Consider the following 21057-nt stretch of genomic DNA (forward strand, 5'->3'; position numbering starts at 1 on the left):
TAATTGTGCATTTTTCTTTCTTAGTGGTATAGAAAATAGTAGTGTGTCTTAGAGTTAAGGACATCTTAGATTGGCTGAACTATATAGTAACATGAGCATTATACTTAGAAAATGTTTTCTTGAGTCACAAACAAAGGGTAGATGCCTGAGGCTGTTTAGGGATGAACTATAGGAAAAGGTTAGGGGACTAGGGAGAAGCAATAGTATTTGCAAGTCACCTGGGGTGGGAAGGGAATGGCCTATCAAGAAACCTAATGTGGTTTAGTGAGGCAGAAGTGTAGAGAGCAAAGAGGATAATGAGCCACTCTAAATGGATGCGAGGATTGCACAGAAATGTTTATGGAAAGTGCTTGGGACTTACAGGCACTATAAATGGTACTTGGCTTTTGTTTATTTTTTCTGAACAAACAAATGAGAAAATTTATATTTCATCAGTTCTTGGGCATTTAGTTTTTAACACCTCTGAAATCGGGATGCTCTTATAGGCTAGTTTAATTGATAGCATTTTCTGTCATAAATGGCATCTTAGAGTTGATGAAACACGGTATGTGAAATCATTTGCTAAAACTGACCCACTGTCCTTTTGTTCCTAAGTTCTTAACCTGAATTCCTGATCTCCCACAAATTCTCATCTGTCCATTTGGAACTTTTTTTTTTTAAACTGTTTTTCCTAATCCAGGCTTAGATTATGGGTCACATGGCCTGATCCCGTTATACCTAAACCCTTGATGTCCATGAGGTCCTGTGGAGCTGATCTGAATATCAGCTCTCGAAACCTGTGTAAAAAGGAACAGCTGGGCGTTTGAAAGAATGAAATCTCATACAAGTGTTTTTTTAAAAAATAATTTTTTCTTCAAATTCCAGTCTTTAAAAATGTGTCCATCTAAACAGTATTTATTTGAGCACCTACTCTCTGCTAGGCCAAAGGTTGGTAATCTATGGTCTGCAAGCCAAATCAAGACCAATGCCTGTTTTTGTAAATAAGGATTTATTAGAACATAGTTGTGCCCACTTATTTACATGTGGTGTATAGCTGCTTTGGGACTATAAACAGTAGAGTTGAATAGTTGCAACAGAGATTGTATGACTTGCAAAGCCAAAATATTTACACCTGGCTCTTATAGGGCCAATTTATCTTCCTGAGGGATCAAGAAGGGCCTTATCTTAAATGAACAACCAAAGAAAACCATAAGAAAAAGGTTTCATTTTGTATTGAAAAGCACACATATAACCCAGGAGGACAGGGGCTTTGTATGTCTATGAATGTATGAATGTATATATGTATGACTGTTACAGTGCTTGGCAGAGTAAGTGCTTGCGGTATAATCAAGATGACTTCTTTCCTTTTTTTTTTTTTTTGGTTGTTGTTGTTTTAGAGCCGCACCCCTGGCATATAGAAGTTCCCAGGCTAAGGGTTGAATCAGAGTTCCCGCTGCCGGCCTAAGCCACGGCGACAGCAACATGGGATCAGAGCCATGTTTGCCACCTATACTACAGCTCACAGCAATGCTGGATCCTTAACCCACTGAGCAAGGCCAGGGATTGAACCTGCATCCTTGTGAATGCCACTCGGGTTCATTAACCGCTGAGCCATGATGGGAACTCCAAGACGGCTTCTTTCTTTGTGACTCCTCCCACTGAGAGGTAGAATCTGCTTCTTCTCCCCTTGATTTAGGTCCAGGCTTAGTGACTTGCTTAATCAATAAATTGTGGTAGAAGTGATGTTCTGGAACTCTAAGGCTAGGAAATAATGTACCTTGTATCTTTCTAAGCCTCTTGGAATGCTTACCTTGAGGGAAACCTGCCAACTTGTAAGAATTCTGACTGTTCCGAGGCTACCATGTTGGAGAGGCCAGGTACAGGGCCTCTAGTCAACAGTCTCAGCTGAGTCTAGTGTTGCAGCCATCCCTGCCAGACATGTGAAAGAAGCCGTCTTGGACCCTCCAGAGCAGCCCCTCCACCAGGTGAATACCACTGAGCAAAGGAGTCATTTAGCTGAGTTCTGCCCAAATTCCTGATTCATAAACTCATGAGATATAAAAAAAATGGTTGTTGTCCTTTTAAGCCGCTAAATTTTGGGGTGCTTTGTTACTGAGAAGTAGATAGTCAGAACAATGCTCAATAAATATTTATGACTTTGTTTGCTTTACAAAGCTAGGAAAATATAGAATCAGGGCTAGAACCCAAGTCTCTTAATTCACAGTGTCTGTGGTATTTTTATGTCCACTGATGGTTGCCCAAGGTTAGCAGGGTAATCTGCTTCCTCTTAGACCTCTTCCAGTCTCTCCACAAGTCTGACTCAGTTAGAGGCCAAGTAGGCATCTGAGTAGCTTTGTGAAAGGTGCTATCTAAAGACTGTGTTTCTGGGCCAGATGCTGGGAAGCATGTGGCACTGGAGAGAACTTTACAACACACTGGGGCCTTGGATGCACCTTGAGGTTTTGAGGGGCCCCTCAGAAGGTTTCAGTAGGTCTGCATAATCCCAGATATGGTACATTTATATAGGAGCCAAAACACAATAATGAAGTTCACTTTCTCTGGAAAGACTGCTAGGTTTGAACCTCACATCTTCCACTTCCTAGTTCGGAGGCCTTGGGTGAATTACTAAACAGTTGAATTTCACTTCCCTCCTCTGTAAAGTGGTGATAACATCAACACATAGGTCGTTATGAAGATTAAATTCATACAAAATGACCAGAAGATTTATAGAACTTAGTAAACTCCCTTATAAAGAGAGTCATTCTTATAGTAGTGGTATTAAAGCTCCAACTTCCATCAGTTTTCTTTTTTTTTAACTCTTTTTTTTTTCTTTTAGGGCCGCACCTGTGGCATATGGAGGTTCCCAGGCTAGAGGTCAAATCGGAGCTGTAGCCACCGGCCTACACCACAGCTACAGCAACGTGGGATCGGAGCCACGTCTGCGACCTACACCACAGCTCACGGCAATGCCAGATCCTTAACCCACTGAGCAAGGCCAGGGATCGAACCCGCAACCTCATGGTTCCTTGTTGGATTCGTTAACCACTGCGCCACGACGGGAACTCCTCCATCAATTTTCAAACTCTCACCTAGAGTTTTTTCAAGCACATGATACATCCACTTGTTCCACAGGTACTAATGTATTGGCATATGTTTTTATTTATGGATTCATTGAAATGATTCATGTATAGTCACTCATCTTTGGTGTGTTGTTACATTGTGCTTATATGCTTTCTTTACATTCTTGACACACTGAACATCTGTACTTTATCATCTCATTCAAGGCATTGTAATCCTTACGGTGAATTTGTTTTAAAACTGCATCATTGGGGAGTTCCTGTCATGGCCCAGCAGTTAACGAACCCGACTAACATCCATGAGGATGCAGTTTTGATTCCTGGCCTCACTCAGTAGGTTTAGGATCCGATGTTGCCATGAGCTGCGGTGTAGGTTGCAGACACGGCCCAGGTCCAGCATTGCTGTGGCTGTGGTGTAGGCCAGTGGCCACAGCTCTGATTCGACCCCTAGCCTGGGAACCTCCATGTGCCAAGGATACAGCTCTAAAACAACAACAACAACAAAACAAACCTACATCATTGGCCTTCCAATTTATTCAGTTCTTATGCATACTTTGAAAGCTCTAAAGAGCAGACACATCTGAAATATGTTCATCTATCCCCAGGTTTTCCGGATCTACCCGTTTTGTACTCTCAGTAGCTCAGTGGACAAGGGAAATAGTCTGTCTTCATTGAATGGCACTGTGGAGTGGAGCTCCACTTTGTGACTTTGAGGGGAGTTCCTGTCGTGGCTCAGCAGAAACGAACCTGACTAGTATTCATGAGGACACAGATTCAATCCCTGGCCTTGCTCAGTGGGTTAAGGATCCGGCGTTGCCGTGAGCTGTGGTGTAGGTCACAGATGTGGGTCATATCTGGTGTTACTGTGGCTGTGGTGTAGACCAGCAGCTGCAGCTCCAATTTTACCCCTAGCCTGAGAACTCCCATATGCCATGGGTGTTGCCCTTAAAAAAAAAAAAAAGAGAACTTAGAGGAATGACTTAGACTTAAGGGGAACCTAGAGGAAGGCCTCACATGCTGCAGCCTCTGAGGAGCTCTCAGGGTGGTGGGCCTGCAGCTGCACAAAGGAAGGGCCTGAAGAGAAGAGTATAAAAGGAAGGGGTGGTTCCCTGTGGCAGTGAGCTGCTTGCCTAACATTGCAGGTGTTCCCCTAGGTTTCCCAGCCACCTTTGCGGTTAGGTTGAAATTGAGTTATGACCAATAGAATGTGGGCAGCAGTGAAGCGTGCCACTCCAGGCCTAGCCATAAGGGTCTCTGCGTCCCCTCTCAACTCTTTCTTCTCCTGTTGCAGTGACCCTAGAAATCTTATGTTGAGATCATGGCGTGACAAGACTGTGGCCCCTCCATCAGCCTGAATTCCTGAGTTACTTTCTGGGGCAGAACCCCATGAACCAGTGCTGGATATGAAGTTTGAGGAAAAAAATCTATCTTTTTTTGAGTCAGGACACCGAGATCAGGAGTTAGTTGGTTACTTAGCCTGACTACCAGAGCTGTGATGACCCAGATACTCAGCTGGAGTAGAACACTAGTTATGGTGTGAATGGGAAATTAACCCACCAGAGAATAACATCTCGGAGTTTCCGTCATGGCGCAGTGGAAACGAATCTGACTAGGAACTATGAGATTGCAGATTCGATCCCGGGCCTCACTCAATGGGTTAAGGATCTGGCATGGCTGTGGTTGTGGTGTAGGCCGGCAGCTGTAGCTCCGATTTGACCCCTAGCCTGGGAACCTCCATGTGCTGCGGGTGCGGCCCTAAAAAGCAAAAAAAAAAAAAAAAAAAAAAAAAAAAGAGAGAATAACATCTCATTTCCTCAGTTCCCGTCAATACAAGAGTCTTGGGCTCTTCTTGGATAAACTGGTTTGAACATGTCACGTCCCTTCCTAAAATTTTTTTGATAGATTTATTTGTATTGCCTCAAGAATCAAGTTCACACTCTTTAGCCTAGCAATTCAACAGCTGCTGAAGTCTGCATTTAATTTACGGATCCAATTTTTCCCTTTTAATGTCTCCCTAAGTCCTTTTTAGAAAGCATTCACCCCCAACCAAATTGGTACTACTAGTTGTTCTTATTATACCTCATGTTTAAGCCCACACGTATGCTTTTAACATAATAGCTGTATTAATTGAGCTCTATGTTGAAATTTTACATCTTTTTTTTTTGTCTTTTCTAGGGCTGCACCCATGGCATATGGAGGTTCCCAGGCTAGGGGTCCAATTGGAGCTGTAGCTGCCAGGCCTACACCACAGCCACAGCAATGCGGGATCCGAGCCACATCTGCAACCTACACCACAGCTCACAGCAACGCCGGATCCTTAACCCACTGAGTAAGGCCAGGGATTGAACCCGCAACCTCGTGGTTCCTAGTTGGGCTCGTTAACCACTGAGCCATGATGGGAACTCCCAGGGGAATTAGTATTACTCCCACTTCACACATTAGGAAATTGAGGCATCAGAGCATTGAAGTAACACACTCAACTCACACATCTAGGCAGTGGCTTCAAAGCCAGATCTGTCTAACTCCCGAGCCCATATTCTTTCCTCTGTACCTCACTGCTTCCTTGGCTCCACATGTTTCCCTTCCCTGGAATCCCATCTCTCAGAAGTTTCTTTGTAGTTATGTTCTGTCTTTCCTACAAGTTCATGTCCACTATGAGGCCCTGTCCACCTTGCCCAGCAATTGAGGATGACTTCCTCCTCTGTAGTCACTCTACACAGATGCTTTGTGCCTCCCGTTTTACACTTGGCTTCTTATAATTTGTGCCTTCAGCATAATACCTTATATAACATATACCCTCAAACATCTACAGCTGGGATTGGTTTAAGGGGGAACTTAAGACCTTTGGCTGCAACTTGAAAAGCTAAGTTAGATCAAGAAGAAGGAAGAGTGAGGAGTTCCCGTTGTGGCACAGCGGAAACGAATCTGACTAGGAACCATGAAGGTTTGATCCCTGGCCTTGCTCAGTGGGTTAAGGATCTGGCGTTGCCATGAGCTCTGGTGTAGGTCGAAGATGAGGCTCGGATCTTATGTTGCTGTGGTGTAGCCTGGCAGCTGTATCTCTGATTGGACCCGTAGCCTGCGAACCTCCATAGGCCGTGGGTGCGGCCCTAAAAAGCAAAAAAAAAAAAAAAAAAAAGGAGCAGTGAAAGATGGTTCTATTTTGTTTCTTATTCTCAGGCTTCTGTGAAATAGCAAAGAATCAAAATTTGTTGGAAGACTAAAATAGGTACTGGGGAGGGTTTAAACCCCCAAATCCCTGGTGCCAAGGTCCGCAAGTGTTTGAAGGAATGTAGGTGATCATAGAAGTGTGGTCCAGCAACCTGAGTTGTTAGCCCAGCAGGCAGAGCATTGGTACAAAAAAGTCAAAGTCTTAGATGTCATTTCTAGGAGGACACATGAGCTTTGCTCTGGTCCTTGTATTCTGTGTTTCAGTGAAGCCTGGCCAGGCTTGGTTACTAAACTCATTTGAGTTATTTTGTCCCACTCATTGAGCTCCTGGACACAATGGGGAGTGAATGGGTGATGCATGAATCAGACTGATCCACCTCCCCTAGTTGGTTAACAAAGCATGGCTTAAAACATGTGGCTACTAGGACAGAAGGATTATTTTGACCAGTTCCCAGGGAAGGAGCCAAAGTAGACCACATATGAGGCCTGGAAAATGGCTGAATTGCTTTCCCCAAAGGATGAGGGCTTCTGAAATATGTCATATGGGAAGAGGGGTAGGCTGTGGGTGTTGGGCAACATATGGGCATGGTACAATCTTTGCTCTCCACTCTAGGTATAAAATTCAATTGTGTATTATTCTAGCAGGCAGCTAAAGTCTTCCACACTCTAGTCTTGCCAACTCATCCCAATGAAATGTGAATTGTTGAGTGAATCACATGCTTTGAGGCTCTGGGTGGTAGAAGTGGAGGTGGGGAAGAGGAAGGCACAGGAAATGTCATTTCTTTAACAGCGTGCTAACTTGATGATGCCTCTCAGGTCTAGCTTATCAGCAACCACTCTAAATTGACCGTGATTTTATCCTTGCCTCTCCTTGTAAAGGTTTCTTTTTCAGAATTTTCAGCCAACAGCTTCCAAACTGTCATTTACAATTTACAGAAGGACAGAAGGTAGAATAGTTGTCAGCAAGCAGCATAATTGTGTGCCAGGAAATGACATGGCAAAAAGTCTAGCCTGGCAAGTGCTAGACGGCTCTTTCCCTATCTTCTAGCTTCAGGCAGAAGCAGAACTATAATATGTGCTGATCTTTTTGTGACTTATTTACACTTGGAGTTAAGATTACTAAGAGGTATTTGGTCTGGAGATCAGGCAGAGATTTATTTTTTAAAAAGCAAAGCAATGGAGAAATAGGAACTTGGAAAGTAGAATGTTATGTATATTATGTTATGCATCTTGTGCTATGGTTGCTGTAGTATGCTATGTTATACTATGTTATGTTATGAAATGCTATTGTGTATTCCAGTGGATTTTTTTTTTTTAATGGCCGTACCCATGGCATAAGTAAGTTCCCAGGCCAGGGACTGAATACGAGCCATAGCTGCAACTGCAGCTGTGACAACGTTCAATCCTTTAACCCACTGTACTGGGCCAGGATCGAACCAATGCCTCCACAGCGACCAGAGCTGCTGCAGTCGGATTTTTAACCTACTGTGCCACCGCAGGAACTCCTCCAGTGGTTCTTAATGTGTCACCCCTGCTGCAGCCTGCAGCCGGTGCAGCCAGAGCTGCATTACCTGGGCATTTGTTAGACTTGTCATTTCCTGTGAGCTATCCAAGATCTACTGAATCAGAAACTCTGGGGCTAGAGCCAGCAGTCTGAATTTTAATAAATCATCCAGGTGATTCTGATCTCTGCTCTAGTTTGAGAACCACTGGTGTATAATAGATGGCAAGAAATCCTGCCTTGTTTTACTTGTTTATCAGTTACAAATACAATTAGCTGCAAAAACAAAAACCAAAAAACCCCAGAAAACCTAGCAAATATTCGCTATATAATTAAGAAATAATTTTATTATTCTTGCAAAATAGGAAATACTCCTGGTGTCTAGGCATCCAGGCTCCTTCTACCTTCTTATTTTCCCACTCTTAGCAAGTGGCTTTGTCACCAGAATTGCAACATGGCTGCTGTGGTCCAGTTACTTCTGTGTTCCAGGCAGGAAGAAGGGGGAAGAACAAAGGGCTTCTCCTATTTTTATTCAGGTAAAATTAACTCTGCTCAGTGATTTCAGCCTTATTTTGTGGCTAGAACTATGCGATATGGCCAACTCTAACCCTGGAAGTTAAATCAACTTTAGCTTTTCAGTCTTTATGATAGAGAAAGTCAACAGAAAAGGGATGGAGATGAGAATAGTTTGGGGAGGCCAGCCCATACCAGGTCTTTCAACTTGCAACTTGTAGCTAATCCTTTTGCTGCTTCCTTTCATTCTTTTTCTTATTGTTTTTCCTTCTTCCTTTCTTTCTTTTCTTTTCTTTCTTTCTTTCTTTTTCTTTCTTTCTTTCTTTCTTTCTTTTTTTTTTTTGCTGAAATTCTTGGGGGTAGGTCATGATGGAAAAAGTATCTTTTTGTTTGTTTGTTTGTTTTGTTTTTTTGCCTTTTCTAGGGCTGCTTCCCGCGGCATGTGGAGGTTCCCAGGCTAGGGGTTGAATTGGAGCTGTAGCCACCGGCCTACGCCAGAGCCATAGCAACGCGGGATCCAAGCCTCGTCTGCGACCTACACCACAGCTCACGGCAACGCCAGATCCTTAACCCACTGAGCAAGGCCAGGGATCAAACCCGCAACCTCATGGTTACTTGTCGGATTTGTTAACCACTGTGCCACAACGGGAGCTCCAAAAAAGTATTGTCTTAATGTTTTCTTTTTTCTTTTTCTTTTCTTTCTTTCTTTTTCTTTTTTTTTTTATTTTTTTTTGACCACACCTTCGGCATATGGAAGCTCCCAGGCTAGGGATTGAATCTGAGCTGCAGCTGCCAGCCTACGCCACAGCCACAGCAACACCAGATCCGAGCCACATCTGCGACCTACACCACAGCTCATGGCAATGCCAGATCCTTAACCCACTGAGCCAGGCCAGGGATTGAACCTGCATCTTCATGGATACTAGTCAGGTTCTTAACCTGCTGAGCCATGATGGCAACTCTCTAATCTTAATGTTAATAGGAAAACAGGACCAACAAATTGTATTTCCATTTACAGTTTAATTCTGAAATCTAATTCTTGTTAAGGAAAACTCAGATTTCATGTTTGTGCAGTTATTTTATATTAGGTTAAAGGTTTGGCTGAGTTTGCCTTTTTGAGATTTATTTAATGTAAGATTTGTAAAATAGGACCAAATAAGAAATAATGTGAAATACTGGACAACTACACATATTTGGGCTAATTATAGTGGAGAGTCTGAAAATTTGCATATTTCAAGATATGCATCTATTATTTCTTTAAAATGTAAACAATAATTAGAATTAGGCTCCAGGACTGTCACATATAATTTCTTTTTATTGTAATGTGTGATAATTGACTTATTTATAGTAAGAGTTATTTCCAAATTAGTATAGCAGTGTTAAAGCTATTTATTTCTCAACAAAGCCATTCCTCTTATGTTTTAAATGGTAAAATTTCCCAGACTCTGTTCAAAATATTACCAATTTTGATTTAATGCAGTGCGATATATGAGCTATTGTTGGACTCATTGAGGTTGCCATGGTAATTAATCATCCAGCTGGCAGGAAGAAGCTGAGAACCAGAGAAGATCAATGTGACTAGGGTACAAGAAACTAAATGTTGTCAGAACCCGGGTCAAAACAGAGATGGCAGGACACCAAGTCCTATGTTCTTTTCACATTCTCTGTCTCTAGCTTCCAAAGTTCTAGATTTCGCTCTTCAATGAATGTCTGTAATTAAAACAGCCTCTTAGGACTTTCTTTTCTTAATCCCCGTCCTCTAGGTCAGGGGTTGGCAAATTACAGCCAACGGGCCAAATCTGGCCCATCACCTGTTTTGGTAGGGTTCATGAGCTAAGAATGTTTTTTATATTTTTAAATGTTTGGAAAAAATGTCATGACATGTGAAAAGTATATGAAATTCAAATTTCATTCCCATAAATAAAGTTTTTTTGAAATACAACCATGCTCACTTGTTTAACATGTTGTCTGTGGCTGCTTTCATGCTGCAACAGCAGAATGGAGTAGTTGCAGAAGAGACAGTGTGGCCTGCAAAGCCTAAAATACTTACTATCTGACCCTTTACAGAAGCAGCTTCTGATACTGCTCTGGATCAATCCTGATCAAGGAGACCTTTGGTCATAGAGGGAAAGGGAAGCCCTCTTGTCTGAAATGCTAACTTAGGAACCTCTGGTCAAGTCTTTCCTGCTTTCCTGCCATTTTTCATAGGAAATTCTCTTTCTACAATTTTGAGTCTTGATTGGACAGAAAAGGTGGGAAGTATGCTATCCAAGATAGTAGATGCTAGCATGTGTAGCTAACAATCACTTGAAATGTGGCTAGTGCAAACTGAGATGTGCCGTGAGTGTAAAGTATGTACCAGATTTTGAAGAATTAGTACAAAAAAAGAATATAAAATCTCTCATTAATATTTTTATTTATTTATTTATTTTGCTTTTTAGGGCGGCACCCAAGGCATATGGAAGGTCCCAGGTCCAATCGGAGCTACAGCTGCCGGCCTACACCACAGCCACAGCAACGTGGGATCCTTAATCCACTGAGCGAGGCCAGGGAATCGAACACCAGTCCTCATGTATACTAGTCGGGTTTGTTAACCATTGAGCCATGATGAGAACGCCAATATTTTTATATTGATTACATGTTGAAATAATGATGCTTAGGATATATTGGATTAAATAAAATATTTGCCTTCTTATTACTTGTTATTGTGGCTACTGGAAAAATTAAAATTATACTTATGCCTCCTGTTATATTCCTTTGCACAGTATCTGTTTTGAATCCTTTCGCTTCTCTTTTTTTCCCTAGTAAATATGATTTTCTTTCTTCTTTTTTGGGGGGTCAAATTTGCATTTAATTTTTTCCAGCTTTATTGGGATATAATTGACAAATAACACTGTGTAAGTTTAAGGTGTACAATGTGATGATTTGGTACATGTATATTTTGTGAAATGAGGTTGGCTAATACATCCGTCATCTCACATATAGTTACCATTTTGTGTGTGTGTGAGAGAGAATTTGAAATCTACTGTCTTTGTAAATTTCAAGTACACAATACAGTATTGTTAACTATAGTCACCAACCTTGGTGACTATATGTATGTTAGATTTCCAAAACTTATTCATCGTATAACTGAGCCAGTTTTCTATTAGCAAATCTCTTCTGAGTCACTAGAAACACCGTAACAGGTGCTTTATCAGGGTTTACCACCTTCTTGTTTTCTCCATTAACTGCTTCTGCCGCTGTGTACAGTAAATTTTCATCTTAAACCAGTCTGGTAGAACAGTTTAATGACAGACAAGTATGTCCAAATTTGTTGGGTCACCAGTAAAATTAATTATTTACTGCTATACCAGTTATTGGAAAAAATGTTATTTTTCTAAATGTGTTAATATTTTACAGCAGTTAAAAATAAAAACACATTTTTATTAACATGAAATTTCCCACTGGTACTTTTATATTTTGCAAACTTTATAAATTACAGCATAGAAACAAATGCAGGTTAGAGGTTTCTTTTTACAGACTTCAACGTGGCAATTTAAAGGTAAAAGATTAATAGCAAAAATTCAGAATTGACTGCAAGTTCCTGGAGGATGTCATTTCACCTTGCTGTTATACTTTCAAATTGCAATTGGGGTAACGTGCTGATTCTTATTTGATTTTTTTAAAAAATAAACTTTATTTTTTGAGGTCATCTTAGGTTCACAGCAAAAAAAAAGCAGAAGACACAGAGATCCCATAAAGCCCCTGCTCAGCCTCGAAATATGCAGAGCCTCCTCCGTTGTCAACACTCTCCGGAGCGGTGCATTTGTTGTAACTGATGAACCTACATTGACACATCATAATCACCCAAAGTCTATAGTTTACATTAGGCTTCACTCTTGGTTTGGTACATACTATGAATCTGGGCAAATGTATAATGACACATATCTACCATTACGGTATCAAACAGCGTAGTTTCACTGCCCCAAAATACTCTATGCTCCACATATTCATCCTCTTATTTGGTTTTTAAATCTGCACAACTCTTTTTAACAGTTTCATTTCCATTTAGCCATCTTTTAAAATTTTTAGTTTTTCTTTTTTATCCATTATTCTTTTTTTGTCTTCTTAGTTTATCCATTATTCTTGTGTGTAATTTAAAGTCATGTACTTTCCAAGAGTTATTATGACTAAATATCAGTTCCCAGATCCTCTTGCCAACCCCTAATTGACAGCTTTTCCTTCTTTAGAGGCAAAATTTTCAACTTCTTAGCTTTTAATTTTTTGGTGTTTATATCTTTAACATGCTTATATTGGTACTTTTTTTTAATTTGTGGGAATTATCCAATTATTTTTTACTATCCTAAATCAAGTCTTAGCTCCTTCAAATGTGTGCATATATATACATATATGTATTTCAATCACTTTGCTGTACACCAGAAACTAACACAACATTGTAAATCAGCTATACTTTAATAAAAAATAAACTTAATCTCTTCACCCCCACCACAAGCATGAACATTCCTATATACCTATTTTCCCTGTAAAATATCATTATAATTTTATTTTGCACAATAATTTCACTGTATAAATGCTGTTCATAGCTGAGCTAAGTCAAACCACTGATAAGACATAACTAAAGAATTAGGAAATTGGAATATAGATTTAAATATTTTCCCAGAATTCAGCTCACATAGATAAAGAGAAGAGAAGCTGTGAAATACCGGTTAAAAGAAAGTGGAGGATAGAATAAGAACACTCAACATATACTAATGTGATTTTTAGAAGGAGAAAATTTAAAGAATAAGGAGGAATTGAGTGTCAGATAATGCAGATGAAGAAAGAACAATCAAATGACTAGCAGGAACATTTAAAAAATCGTACCTCTATCTACTGAGACTAAAAAGTGAAGTAAAGATTTTTCCCAACAACATCTGAGAGAGGTGCCATTTACAAACCCTTAATGTTGCTTCTCTAAGAAGGAAACCAAACTTATGAAGAAGAATCAGTATCTAAGAAGCCATATTGAACACAGAAATTGGCAAACATGTTGGTAATTTTAACTCACCAATGGCTGTCTAAAAATAACTTCACAATAGTCAAAGCAATGGAGGGGGTAGGGTTAAAAATAAAGTGGAGTTAAATATTATATGACCTGCCATGGAACCCTGGGGCTATATCTATGGAGTCACCTGGTTTTTCTTTTTCTATACTTTTACATTCCACCTTTCTATGTCCTTTAGTTACAGTGCTGCTGCCACCACCAGCAAGTACACTAAGTCTTTTCCAGACAGTTTTCAGAAAATGGTATTTCTTGTACGAACAGAAAATAAACTTTTTCAATTTTATCTTCTAGAATTAGGAATGCTTAGCCCACCTACTGGAAACATCCCTCTAACGTGTTATTTGAAGTAATAATGTAATTTGCATGTTCTGTGAAGGATTATCAAATAATCTTAATTATTTTTGAGTCTGTGATTTTATTATTAAAAGGACTGTCACAAGTCAGAGCTCTCTGTGACAACCATTAAAGATCCTTGAACAGAAAGAATATCATCCATCAAATTTACAATTCATCACTTGATATTTTTTTGTCTTTTTAGGGCCGCACCCGTGGCATATGGAGGTTCTCAGGCTAGGGGTCAAATTGGAGCTGCAGCTGCCAGCCAATGCCACAGCCACAGCAATGCGGGATCTGAGCTGCATCTGCAACCTACACCACAGCTCACGGCAACACTGGATCCTTAACCCACTGAGTGAGGCCAAGGATCAAACCTGCATCCTCATGGGTACTAGTCAGATTCATTTCCACTGAGTCACGACAGGAACTCCCCATCACTTGTTTTTAACAAAAGATTTATTACTCTAAAACCTACTGGCTTAAAACAGCAAACATCCATTATTTCATAGTTATTACGAGTTGAGAATTTGAGAGCATCTTAGCTGTGTATTTCTGGCTCAGCGTCTCTCATAAGTTTCAATCAAGATAGCAGCTGGGACTGCAGTCATCTGAGGGCTTGACTGCGGCTGGAAGATTCACTTCCAAGATGGTCTATCCACATGGTCTTTGGCAGGAGGCCTCAGTTCCTTGTCACATGGGCCTCTCCAGTTGCTACTTAGGTGTCATGATGGCATGGAGGCTGAATTACCCTAGAGTAAGTGATCCAAGAGCAAGCAAGACAGAAGCTGCAGTGTCTTTGTGACCCAGACTTTCAATGTCATACTCTATCATTTCTGTAATATTAATTATAAAGGTCAGCGCTGGAGTTCCCATTGTGGTGCAGTGGAAATGAATCTGACTAGTAACCATGAGGTTGTAGTTTCGATCCCTGGCCTCGCTCAGTAGGTTAAGGATCTGGCGTTGTCGTGAGCTGTGGTGTAGGTCACAGATGTGGCTCAGATCCTGTGTTGCTGTGGCTGTGGTGCAGACAGGCAGCTGCAGCTCCGATTTGACCCCTAGTCTGGGAACCTCCATAGGCTGCGGATGCAGCCCTAAAAAGCAAAAAAAAAAAAAAAAAAAAAAGGTCAGCCCTATCCAGTGTATGAGGAGACTATATGAGGGAATGAATTAGGAGATGGGGATTACTAAGGGATCATATTGGAGATTGTTGATCATATTCTCAGATATAGATATCAAACTAGCATTTAGAAAGGATAGAAGCAACATTTTTAGGAAATAAAAGAATTTGTAATTTTATCACTATTTCCATTTTCTCTATCTTCTGTAATGACGTTTCTTATTTAAATTAGCATTTTGGAGTTCCTGTTGTGGCGCAATGGAAACGAATCTGACTAGGAACCAAGAGGTTGCAGGTTCAATCCCTGGCCTAGCTCAGTGGATTAAGGATCCGGCGTTGCCATGAGCCGTGGTGTAGGTCGAAGACACGGCTTGAATCTGGCATTGCTGTGGCTGTGGTGTAGGCCGGCGGCAACAGGTCTGATTAGACCCCTAGCCTAGGAACCTCCATGTGTCACAAGTATGGCCCTCAGATGCAAAATAAATAAATAAATAAATAAGCAAGTATTTTGATTCTCTTTAATTCCTACCTTTTCTAGATTTACTAAGCCTGAAACTCAAAAGTTATGAAAACTGATGAAATTTAGAGGCTTGTCCACTCTTATTGTGTAGAAATATTGAGGAATGATGGTCACTGTGGCATGAATGTATAACTTGATAAGTATATGTGTGTCTTATTTGAAGTGAAAACTATCTTCCACCTACAATAATTATCTTCATTTTATATATAGCTTTTCCAAAAGACAGAGGTTATTGCTTTTGTCAAAATTTTAGCTGTTTCAATGTGATTGAGGCCACATTAAGCACAAGGAAAATGTTTCTTTTTAAAAAAATGTACTCGTGATTTTCTAATCTGAAACTTTCCTGTAGTTCAATGAAATTAATGCCTTTAACATTTTTCAACCATACTAGAACCATAGTAGAAAGCGCTTTTATAATATTTTTAAGGGAATGTTACATGAAAACCTGCCTATAACTGGCTAAATGGAGATATTAGAGCCCTTTCCAAAGGGCTGCTTCCATGGGGTGATATAAGCTTTGAAAAGTGGATGCAATTTTATGAAGTTGGTGGCTATGATGCATTAAAATCTAGGACGTCTGCATTTCAATTCAAATTAAGTTCTTAAAAGTAATGCTCTGTACTTATAGCTGCATTATTTTAATAAAGCTTCAGGGATAGTTATTTTAAAATCACCATTATCTTATGTTTAAATGAAAATCACAAAAGCTAGATTTAGAACTTCAGAGCTAAAAGTATGGAAGTTGCTGAAGTCTATTTCATATAATCTTTAAAGTGATTTGAATTAAAGAAATAGCTGCCATCACCAACCCTCACTCCAGATAATCTTGTATGGGTCCCTCTTTCTTTTTTTTTTTTTTTTTTTTTTTTGTCTTTTTTTTTGTTATTTCTTGGGCTGCTCCCGAGGCATATGGAGGTTCCCAGGCTAGGGGTCGAATTGGAGCTGCAGCTGCCAGCCTACACCACAGCCACAGCAACTCGGGATCCCAGCTGCATCTGTGACCTACACCACAGCTCACTGCAATGCTCGCTGAGCGAGGCCAGAGATGGAACCGATATCCTCATGGATATTCATCAGGTTCGTTACCTCTGAGCCATGACAGGAACTCCTATTTTTAAAATTTATTTTTCATTGAAGCATAGCTGATTTACAATATTGTGCCAATTCCTGCTGCATAGCAAAGTGACCCAGTCATACACACACACACACACACACACACACACACACACACACACATATACACACATTCCTTTTCTTATATTATTTTTCATCATGGTCTATCCCAAGAGATTGGATATAGTTTCCTGTGCTTTACAGTAGGACCTCATTCCTTATCCATTCTAAATATAATAGTTTGCATCTACCAACCCCAAACTCCCCATCTATCCCACTTCCTCCCTCTTCCCCTCTGGCGACCACAAGTCTGTTTGCTCTGTCCACGATCTGTTTCTGTTTTGTAGATAGGATCATTTGTGCCATACTTTAGATTCCATATATAAGTGATATCATATGGTATTTGTCTCCTTTCTGACTTACTTCACTTAGTATGAGAATCTCTAGTTCCATCCATGTTGCTTCAAATGGCATTATTTCGTTCTTTTTTATGGCCGAATAGTATTCCATTGTATATATGTACCACATGTTCTTTATCCATTTATCTGTCAATGGATATTTAGGTTGTTTCCATGTCTTAGCTATTGTGAATAGTGCTGCCATGAACATAGGGGTGCATGTATCTTTTTGAATGAATGTTTTGTCTGGGTATATGCCCAGGAGTGAGATTGCTGGATCATATGGTAGTTCTATTTTTAGTTTTCTGAGGAATCTCCATACTGTCTTCCATAGTGGATGTACCAATTTACATTTGAGAGGGCATTGTTTCTTGAAAGTTACTCCTTTGCACATTTCGTATCTCACATGTCCCTAAGGTCTTATCCGTGTACGAACTGAGTTCATCCCTTGACTCCTGAATTGAAACCTGCCAGTTGCTGAAGTGGCAGGATCTTCTCATAACTTCCTAAAAGCAGGCTGGTGAGGTAAAGCATGTCCCACAGGAAATCAGAGCTGATGTCTTTGAATTTTCCATCCTTTTAGCAGCAGGACTGACCCAAAGCTCAGCTGCTATGCTGAGAGCCAGCGAGGGAGTGGACATCACTGGCAACCCATGCCTGCTGATCTCCATTATCTTCCTTGGGACTTTGGAGGGGCTGTTGGAAATGCTTACCTCTTTCTGATGGTAGGACTAAGCACACAGGATTTGATCTCAGGTCTGTTCGCAGTTGTTTTTGTCACCACTTGGAGAGAACTCTAAGAAAATAAAACCAACGTAGAAGAAGAAAGGACCAAAAATGGAATGAGGCTTTTTTCTGGACTCTTAGCAGATGACTCAAGTCTGTGCCCATTCTGCCTTCTTGTGTCTAAGTAAATTTGAAGTTGGGTTTTGGTCACTTGGAACCCCCAAAATCTCTATCACAGCAGCAATTATGTGATGAGAGTATTGTTTGTAAAAACAAATGGTATCTCTTGAATTTTCAACCGTTAGTGAGGGAATTTGTGTTTTTCACTGGGTGGTAGCTGAGAGAAACTCACAGATTTCCAAAGTAAATCCTTGGTATGGCGTTTTGAGGTGCTTCACAAAGAATGCAAATGAGATTATACATACAAATTGGAAAAACACAGACAGTGGAGTAAGCAAAGACTAATAGTAATATAAAGAGATTCAGACTGGCTCAATAGCTGAATTAAGATCAAAAGGAAAGCTAGTGAATTTAGTCCCCAGATGCTCTGAGGCAAGAATGAATAGGAGAGATTGTTTCTGTTAAAGGAATTTCAAGAGAGCCATCTGGAGAAATAAGAGCAGGGGATAAAATTGGGCCAGTTGCCTGGGTCAGTTTTAGGATGTGAATTGTAGGATGGGGGCTGGTAGGGATGGTGGGCAGTTGTCCTATGCCTTTGTTCTACATCCTATTGTGCTATGACTTGGGACACTAAGTCACAAGACTGCGAGCTACCAGGACAGATAAAGATTTAAGAACCAGATTGAAATATAAGGAAATTTTAAGTTCTGAGCCTGGAGTTGGTTTATGTGTCATGGAGCAACGTCTCCTTATTTATGGTCTCTGCTCATATGCTTGAGCCAGTGATGTGGTGAAGCCCTTGGGACAAACAGGAAAAGCTTCTGTGTGTGTGTGTGTACACACCATTTTATCAGAGCACAAGGGCTGTCTATAGTGTACTTTAATTCTTATTCTCTTTGTCTTTTGGAAGGCATTTTGGTGAATTGAGAGGGAGAGACAGAAGCTGATTTCTGGGCTCATGCTGTACACATTGGGCAGTGTTTTGCAGAAGCAGCACAGAGAGGAGAAAGCCATGTCTTCACTGCCAACGTGATGAAAATACTCTAAATTTGAATTTAGAGAATTCACAAATGTTTCTCTCCCCACTCCTGCTTCACCTCTGAAGCAAATGCTGACAAGTGTCTCTCCCCAGTTCCATTTCTAGATATAAAATAGCACTTTTTGTGACTTTTTCCTCCTTCGAATCTACCTTGATACTTAGGGAAGAGAGAGAAGATCAAAGGGAGGCAAAAAAGATAAAATTCATGACACTCCTTCTCCAGGCCCTTGAAGGAAAAGGAGATGTTTATTTTTATTTTCTTGAATAATTGAGATTTTATTGGTTGTTTTGAGGATCAGTATACAGACATTTCAATTTGTACATAATTCTTAACATATATACCAAAAATCTAAAAAATCATCTAGCTGTGATTCTTTTCTCAACAGTTATTCCAGTGACCTTACAACTTAAAATTTGGAGGCAAATTTCCCTTAACAGAATAGCAAGTACCAGTATCTTCAAATGTTGATATGCTGTTATATCATAAGTCCCACTAATTCACAGTTTAATGTCACATACACCACATACTCAAATTTTCAATCTTTTACAGCACATTAACAAAATAACTAGGAAAACGGGACTACCACGACCAAAGATGTTACAGAATGGACAAAATTCTTTTCTTTTTTTTTTTTTTTTGTCTTTTGTCTTTTGTTGTTGTTGTTGCTATTTCTTGGGCCGCTCCCGCGGCATATGGAGGTTCCCAGGCTAGGGGTCAAATCGGAGCTGTAGCCACTGGCCTACGCCAGAGCCACAGCAACGCAGGATCCGAGCCGCGTCTGCAACCTACACCACAGCTCACGGCAACGCCGGATCGTTAACCCACTGAGCAAGGGCAGGGACCGAACCCGCAACCTCATGGTTCCTAGTCGGATTCGTTAACCACTGCGCCACGACGGGAACTCCCAGAATGGACAAAATTCTGACAAGAAGAGCCAAGATCAAGGAATGGTTTGCTTTAGGCAACAGTTCTATCAAAAACAACATGGAAAGAGAAGGAATTTAAAGTGTTCAAGACATTAAATGCACAACTGACTCCAAATGGCCATTTAGTATGCTTTGTATTATAGGATATAAAAGCTCCCCCATCTATGGAATGTTAAGCTGACACCCAAGACAGTCGAAGCCTCCCATATTCAATATCCCAGTGTTTTCTGGTTGTACCAAAAAATAAACAACAACCAGCAAACGATTTCACCTCTTTTTTAAAAAAAGCATTTACACTTAAAAAATGGGATGAGGTGGGACTCCCTCTTTCTTAAAAATGTTTCTAGAGCCACTAAAAAATGTACATTTACAAAATAGTTGATAAAAATATTCTGGATTGTACAGGCAGGGAGACAGGGACCACTGACAGGACTGGGCGTGTGGTGTCAATCAGACGTGGTTTCTTTCCTGCTGCATCAGAGCCTGGGCTCTCCTCGTTTTTAGTTTCTCCGTTTTCTGCAGGTAAATCTTCTTTAGTCTCTTGATTAGTCACTTCAGCCTGTTTTCCCTTTTGCTCCCCTTTCCCTTTTGTTTTTACTTTTTGGTCTGAAGATTTATCCTTTCCTGCCACCTTTTTTGGCTTCGTTTCCACTTTTGCGGGAGCAGGTTTAGCTGGCAGTCTCCTCTTGGGCTCCTCCCTCAGCAGAGCTGACCTTCCTCCTGGGCATCGTGGTGGTGGGGCAGTCGTGTGCCAGGTGCCTGAGGGCCATGGTGCACTGTTGAGAGCCGCCTCGAAGCTGGGCTGCCTGGCCCTTGCCTCTCCTCCCTCAGTGGTGGGAGCAGTCAAAAAGGAGATTTTTAAACCAGGCTTTTGAATAATAGAAGGTCTGATGGCTGATATGGACAAAACAGAGAATAGGGAGTTTCCATTGTGGCTCAGTGGGTTAAGAACCTGGCCTAGTGTCCATGAGGATGTGGACTCAATCCCAGGCCTTGCTCAGTGGGTTAAGGATCCGGTGTTTCTGCAAGCTGCGGCATAGGTCGCAGATGTGGCTCAAATCTGTTGTTGCTGTGCCTGTTGAGTAGGCCGGCAACTGCAGCTCTTACTCGACCCCTAGCCTGGGAACCTCCGTATGCCGCAGGTGCAGCCCTAAAAAGAAAAAAAACAAAAACAAAACAAAACAAAACAGAGAGTAAGATAATCCCCGGGAAAAAAAGCAGGGAAACTGAATCCTGAAGCCTAACTGCATTTCGAAGCACCCAGTGCTGCATGAGAGAGAGTGTCAGGCAAGGGCTTCGGATTATTTGGGTGGCAAGTTCTCATCCTCTGTCTCTCCCCTCAACCACACTTCCTAACATCCAAATTACTCAGAGTCCCATTTAGCGTTGGAATGTAAATTAGAGCAGTATATAACTGGAATTATTTTCCATTCCCAGCCTCAAACTTTGCTTTGGTGTCTGAGAGAAGCCAGGGAT

General features: G+C 40.8%; 1 pseudogene; it reads right to left on the minus strand.

Annotated features, from left to right (window-relative positions):
• LOC110257852 lies at window positions 19448–20603 on the minus strand (annotated as a pseudogene).

Source organism: Sus scrofa, chromosome X, assembly GCF_000003025.6.
Source record: "Sus scrofa isolate TJ Tabasco breed Duroc chromosome X, Sscrofa11.1, whole genome shotgun sequence".
Lineage (NCBI taxonomy): Eukaryota > Metazoa > Chordata > Mammalia > Artiodactyla > Suidae > Sus > Sus scrofa.